This window comes from Cucurbita moschata, unplaced genomic scaffold (genome assembly GCF_002738365.1).
Source record: "Cucurbita moschata cultivar Rifu unplaced genomic scaffold, Cmos_1.0 Cmo_Scf00040, whole genome shotgun sequence".
NCBI classification, from domain to species: Eukaryota; Viridiplantae; Streptophyta; class Magnoliopsida; order Cucurbitales; family Cucurbitaceae; genus Cucurbita; species Cucurbita moschata.
Window position 1 is genome coordinate 1,400,397 of NW_019268556.1, and position 7,901 is coordinate 1,408,297.

The window sequence follows — 7,901 nt, forward strand, 5'->3', positions numbered from 1 at the left end:
TACTGGAAAGCATATAAAACAACAATCATCACAAATCTCATCATAAGGGCAATTTGGTAATTTTTTATATCATGATTAAAATATTGATCCACATTGTCCAACTCCTATTTTAGTCAAGCATGTTCTCTTTCTTGCTTGCATAATAAACAAGACAGCATGTTTCTTAGAAATCTCAATCTAGTAATTTTATCATAACTTACATACTCATAAAAACGATCTTCCAAAATCCTTAACGTGCATTTTCTAACCACCTAAGGTAAGGAATGCTTTCGTGCTAGTACTCTTTGTAATCCCTACAAGTATTACTTGCCTAAAACTCGTGTGGTTACTTACTTTGATGAACCGTGCCTTCAAACTACCGTCTCGAGCAAATTTCGACTTTCTCTCGAGAATCCTAAACCTTCCCTCTTTTCCTTTTCTTTTTCTTTTTTTTTTTTTCTCTCTAGTTGGAACTGTGAGTAGGTGATTACCATACCTCTAATTAGGAGTTGACTTTGACAGATTTTCCATAATTTATATATTTTCTTTTATATATTTTTTTTTAAGCCGATGAGATTTTTTAAGCATTTTTCTCTTCTATCTATCTTGAAATTAGACATCTTAGATCCTGAATAAATTGTGGGAAGTTTGACTCAAAAGAAAAAATTGGATATTTAATTTCTCATCCGGGCTCCGGTGTTTCAATGTCAAGCTTAACTTTTTAGGGTTATTCCCTACATGTACTGCTTGAGAAAAGCCGGAACGGACTACTTTCATATTCTTTCATGTCTCTGGAGATTATTTTAAGTCCTTCTAATGCTTAAAATTCTTCGTATATTCTTGTGAAGGTCCCTTTCAAATTCCTCATATAGGAGTCAATAAAAAAGATGCTCAAGTAAAAATTAAAAGTTGTTCAACAAAACAAAAGAAGTGAATGATTCAACTAAATCAACCACGTCATTGTCTTCTACTTACGCAATAGAGAACATGTGTGCAACTCATCTTACTATCGCAAGAATATGGTTAAAATTTTTATTAAATTCGATTTCTTTGATCATCTAGATGGAGTAAAATTCAAACATGAAAACTCGTAGTCTTACAATATGATAAAAAAATTAATTGAAAAATTAATAAAATGATCCAAATAGAACCAAATGTAAATCTAAAGAGTAATTTATTAGACTTGAAACTTAACATTAACTGCATTAGAAATTGAGTAGTCAAACATTCTGTAGGAATACTAGAAATCCACAAAATACAAGAACCTCTCTAAATTTGGTTGTCTTTTCTCAATATAGTTTTCCATCAAACTATATATAGGGCTACACAATCTTAGAAAAATTCAAACACCCACAGCTTCATCATTGCTACTCTTCATCATCTGTGAGACGAGCTTGTAACCCTAACCCTACAACTTGAAAACACTGCACAATGGCCATGGGCAAAGGTTTCAAGCTCTTTCACACCCTTTTCTTAGTGATTGCTTGTTAATGTTGTGCGAAAGTGGGTGCCACTTTTGGCGATGTCACCGGTGTTGTGAATCTCGATCATCAATTTTCATTTCGTGCTCTTAGATCACATCAAACACAAGTCCCAACAGTTGCACCAATTGGAAGTAGCATAGATGTCCTAGTGGATGCACCGTTTGAAAGTATTGCTCAAACTCTGGAGGCTCTAACCCCGGAGGGGGAAGGTGCATCGGTTGGAAGCATTGCTCTAACCCCGAATGGTGCATCGGATGGAAGTTTTGGGTGGAGATGGGAGAGTTTTGATTTGATTTGGTTATTTGGATTAGATTTTATTTGGTTATTTGGATTAGATTTTATTTGGTTATTTGGATTAGATTTAGTTTTGGTTATTTGGATTAGATTTAGTTTCGTTATTTGGATTAGATTTAGTTTTAGTTGAGATTTGATTATGTAATGCTATATAATGAGAGATTTCTCCCTCTATTCTGAAGATCCATTCCTAACAAGTGATATCAGGAGATGGAGAGTTTTGGGCGGAGATGGAGAGTTTTGGGTGTCACATTGTATTAGTTGAGTGACATATTGGTGAGAGTCTTTGTAGTGTGATAGTGAGGTATTCACTTGTAACGCTTTGGTTTTATTGATTGGTTGCTACCCGTGGATGCAGGGTTCTTCTCTCTGAACCACGTAAATATTTTTGTGTAATTCCGTTCATTGGTGTTGTAAGTACATTTGTTCCGCTTTCGGCGCACAACAAGTGGTATCAGAGCCTGATTGTGGTATTTGGGGTATTGTGAAAGTTTTGACCTCATCAACCACTAGACGTGCTCACAATCGTGCTTATTTTCTTGAAAATCAATTTTCAAGAATTGTGTTTTTAGTTACATCCAGATTACCTATTACCAATGGCAGAATCATCTGGAATTAAATCACAGCGTGGATTTTTGAGTTCTAATCTCGAAGTAGAGAAATTTGATGGGACCAATAATTTTGGTGTTTGGCAAGGCGAAGTTAGCGATTTGCTGGTCATGCAAGATCTTGATGCTTCTCTGCAAAAGGTGACCATGGCGAAAGAACTATGGGACAAGCTTGAGGCGAAATATATGCAAAAGAGCATGGAAAATAAACTCTATTTGAAGAAGAAACTATTCCGTTTTGACTACAAGAAAGGTATCTCAATGGCTGAGCATTTGGATGATTTTAACAAAATCATCACTGATTTGCTCAATCTTGATGTTAAGATTGATGACGAAGATAAGGCGTTGTTATTAAATTCTTTGTCGGAGTCCTACGAGTTTTTAGTAACCACTCTATTGCATGGAGCCTATGATATTAATTTTGAAGATGTTTCAAATGCCTTGATGAATAATGAGGTGCGAAAGAAGGAAAAGAAGACATATCAAGACTCTAGCTCAAATGTTCTCACTGCTCGTGAAAGGACTTCTACTTGGAAAAGGAGCGAATGTGGAGAGTCCCGATCAAAGTCGAGAGGTAGATATGGTAATTGGAGAAAACCTGATAAAAATGAGTGTGCATATTGTCGACAGAAAGGCCATTGGAAGAAAGATTGCCCGATCTTAAAAGAGAAGGGGTCGAAGTCCAATGTAGTTAGCGATAACGACACTGATACAGATAATGCCTCGACGATCTCCTCATCAGTAAGCCAAACCAATGAATGGATTCTTGATTCTGGGTACTCCTATCATATGTGTTACAACAGAGAGATGTTTTTGGACTTCAAAGAGTTCAATGGCAGAGTTGTCTATATGGGCAATGATAGTACTTGCAAGATGACGAGAATCGGCTCAGTACAAATCAAGATGTTTGACGGGGTTATACGAAAACTCAATCATGTGAGGTATGTCCCTGACTTGAAGAAAAATTTTCTTTCCCTTGGCGTTTTGGATGCGAGTGGTTATCGTATCATTTTGGAATGAGGGAATTTGAAAGTACCTCGTGGAGCTTTGGTGGCAATTAAAGGAACTAGAAGAGGTAGCATATACTACCTTAACGGAACCACAATAATTGGGCATGCTGCTATGGCAAGTTCAAAAGAACAAGACATATCGAAATTATGGCACATGAGACTTGGTCATGCTGGTGAGAAGACGTTGCAGACATTGGTGAACCAAGGAGTCCTTGAGGCTGCCACAACTGGTAAAATTGATTTTTGTGAACATTGTATATTTGGTAAACAAAAAAAATGTGAAGTTTGGTACCGCTATACACCAAGCAAAGTGCATTTTGGATTATGTTCACACTGATGTATGGGGTCTCACGAAAAATGTCTCATTGTGAGGAAAGAGGTGGTTTGTCACCTTTATTGATGACTACTCGAGGAGAGTTTGGATGTATCTCATGAGGCACAAAAATGAGGTTCTCCAAATCTTCCTAGAGTGGAAGAAAATGGTAGAGAATCAGACGGACAGGAAAATCAAAAAGTTGAGATCAGACAACGGTGGAGAATATACTTATGATCCATTCCTTAAAGTATGTCGAGATGAAGGGATCGTTCGACACTTCGCTGTTCCTAGTAAGCCACAACAAAATGGAGTTGCTGAGAGAATGAACCAGACATTAATAGAGAAGATTCGATGCATTTTGTCTCAAGCAGGATTGAGTAAGGCATTTTGGGCTGAGGCTCTCAGCTATGCAGTTCACCTGGTGAATCGTTTACCTGTTTCTGGAAATGGTGGGAAAACTCCGCTTGAGGTATGGTCGGGTACTTCTGTTAGTGATTATGATCAATTGCATGTGTTTGGGTGTCCTGCTTATTATCATGTGACAGACTCAAAGCTGGATCCTAGAGCAAAAAAAAAAGCCAAATTTATGGGCTTTAGCAAAGGCGTAAAGGGCTATAGGTTATGGTGTCCAGAAACAAGTAAGATCGTTAATAGTCGAGACGTGACATTCGATGAGAAAAGAATGTTGTTGCAGAAAATTGAAAATAATGACGAGGCATTGAAGTAGGTGGAGAAGGTGGTGTTCTCTCCTGATATGGTTGCTCCTACTGGAGAACCTATTGATCAGGTAGATAATAACTCTGATGTCTTAGAACAGGAAGAGCAAAACCTTGATGAGCAAAGCCTTGAGGAGCAAAGCCTTGTAAATGAAAGAGTGGAGGAACCTGAGTCTATCACCAATAATAGACCACGAAGGGTAATTCGAAAACCTATAAGGTTTGATGATACGATAGCATATGCTTTCTCTATGATTGATAGAGTTCCCAACATACGTATTGAGGCTTGAGGTGGTAGCAACCAACCCAGTTATCAACTTGGAGATCTTATGACAAGGTGGAGATTGTTGTAAATTGTCATAAGTTTTTATTTAATTTGGAGGTCTTATGACAAGGTGGAGATTGTTGTAAATTGTCATAAGTTTTGATTTGATTGGGTTATTTGGATTAGATTTGATTTGGTTATTTGAATTAGATTTAGTTTTAGTCAAGATTTGATGATGTAATGCTATATAATGAGAGATTTCTCCCTCCATTCTGAAGATCCATTCCTAACAAGTGATATTGGGAGATGAGAGAATTTTGGGTGGAGATGGGAGAGTTTTGGGTGTTACATTGTTTAGTTGAGTGACATATTGGTGAGAGTCTTTCTAGGGTGATAGTGAGGTATTCACTTGTAACGCTTTGGTTTTAGTGATTGGTTGCTATCCGTGGATGTAGGGGAACTTCTTCTCTCCGAACCACGTAAATATTTTTGTGTAATTTCGTTCATTGGTGTTGTGAGTACATTTATTCCGCTTCCGGCGCACAATAGAGGGTGCATCGATTGGAAGCATTGCTCTAACCTCGAAGGGTGCATCGATTGGAAGCATTACTCTAACCCAGAAGAGTGCATCGGTTGGAAGCATTGCTCTAACCCCGAAGGGTGCATCGATTGGAAGCATTGCTCTAACCCAAAAGAGTGCATCGGTTGGAAGCATTGCTCAAACCCCAAACATTGCACCAATGGGAAGTAGCACACAAACGTGAGAGTAGCATTGCTTTGCATTGAGATTTTTTTTTTTTTTTTTTTGGGCTATTAACAAAGTAAAACATAAGCCAAACTATTTTGTAGTCACATTCATTATTTCTATATTTTTTCTTAAATGGAATTATTTTCCTATCTTTTTTTTTCATATTTAATTTTCAATTTTAATTTAGGGACTTCGTCCTATCATTATAAATTTATACACGTGTTACCTGACTTACTACAATAAAAACATAAATGATATAGATTATTCAAGAATTCAAGTCAACCATAAATATGGGTAGAACTATAATATTCGTAGCGTAATGGTAGCAAAATTGTTTGTTTGATTCACATCGGAATCAGATAGGATTGGCCATGGTTTAATTTAGTAAGGTGGCTTTCATTTTTTTTTTAAGGGTAGAATGAAATAGTCCTTCTAAAGTTCAAAACCATCGATAAATATGTAAGAGCTTATAAAAAAGATGATCAATTTGAGTAAAAATTAAAGGTGTTTCAAGAAAGCCAAAGAGTAGTCGATTCATTAGAATAGATCACATCAATATCTTCTACCTATGGACGGGACAAGACATGTGCAACCTTTACTATACTAAAACTCGAGTCCTTTCATTAAGGAATCTTTAGGAATTGGTTTCATGAAGTTCCGAACACTAAGTGATATCAGGTACAATATTCACGATAAGTTTCGAACACTAAGTGATATCAGTTACAATATTCACCATTTTTGGTGGCTAAAACCTTTGATTTTCTTCTCCTCTATGCTAACACATAAGCCCAACACGAAGGTAAGATAAGAGTACAAGGAAGATGGGAAGCGCCCTCAAATGGTTCAATTTACCTACTGACAATTCAGTTGTGAACCCATAATCAGTTATTAAAACGTGCAAGTAGATTAAGTTGATGGTGATATCCAGATTATTAAAGTGTGCATTTTCACAACAATAAACTATTCTTCTTCTTTGACGGATCGAAAGAACTTCATCACCTTCTAATTTTCCATTCGTTACAAGGTGCCTTCTCAAATTTTGATCATTTGAAATAGCACATGCGACCTCGTGTATATGATCATGCATCTTACCGTATATAATTTTTCCTCTCTTTTACTTGTAAACATCTTGAAACAAGGAACGAGACAACAAAATATCGAAATACATCACTTCAATATCCTCCATCGTTACATTGCTTCCATTGGGTAGTTAGATAAACCCTTGTGCTATCAACATCTGAACAAGTGCTTCCTTATAGAAAATAAAGTCGGGTGGAAAATTTGAACAGTATGCTAAACATTGTTTCGACGAGGAAGATGGTAGACGGTCCACACTTAATTTGATTGTGGATAAAATAAGATCTTTTGGTAATTCAATTTTCACTAGATTCTCCAAAGTTAATTGCAATTCAACATTATTCTTACATGATTTCACAGTTCTTCCCAACACTTTCACAACCAATGGTATACCACCAAATTTTTAACAAGTTGTTCTCGAATCACATCAGGAATTATTGGTAAATCACTTCCGTATGCACATTTTTCAAATAAAGACCAACCATGATCGTCCGATAACTGCCTCAGATGATGTCTATAATTTGTCTCCATAATTTCTGCAACTTTATAACTCCTAGTAGTCATAACTATAGCACTTCCAATATTTGGACTGGTTTTTAGTAAACAAGCCTTCAACTCATTCCGTAGAACGGGTTCCTCATAACAAACATCATCGAGCACGAAAAAATACTTTTTGATACTCAACAGATTTTTGAGCTCTCGAAGTATGACTTCCCTTTCATCCAAGCCACCGAATATAGGATTCAAGGATCCCACCATTGCTCGTAAAATTTTGTTGATTTTAAAAGGATTAGACACACATACCCATATAGTTGTACCGAAATTCTTCCTTATCATATCATGATGGAAAACCTCCTTCGCCAGAGTTTATCCACTATATCTCATACTTCAGTTTCCCTCCCAATAACTTCAATTTCATCAGGAAAGGAGTTCGTCTCTCAAACTTGATTAAGATTTGTTTCACCTTCACTAAATGTTGTAGCAACACATCCCGAGGACTTTTTGTAGAAACTAACTCATCCAACTTTTTAGTAACGGTTGTGATTTCATTTGCCATTTTGAGACGAAAAGCAAAGAAATTTTTGGAGAATGAAAAGAAATTACGTACAATCAGATCTTTCGTGATTTCCACTTTGCATCGAATGTCTTCATAAGCGAGCTCATCGAGTAAAATATCGGCTTTGAAGACGATATCTTCAAGCTTCTTCACCCATAGCTTTAAGGAGTCAAGGTCTAACTTCATTTTTCAACATTCCTTAGGATGGCTTGCGCCACGAGTAAAGAGTCCTTCATTTTCGAGAGTTCGTCCTTGAATCTCCAGGCCGGGTCGACCTGCTTAGCCGCCAGCTTCACCGTCTTCTTCAACACTTCCTGTACAGCAAAGGTCCACAGGAATTCCGCCAT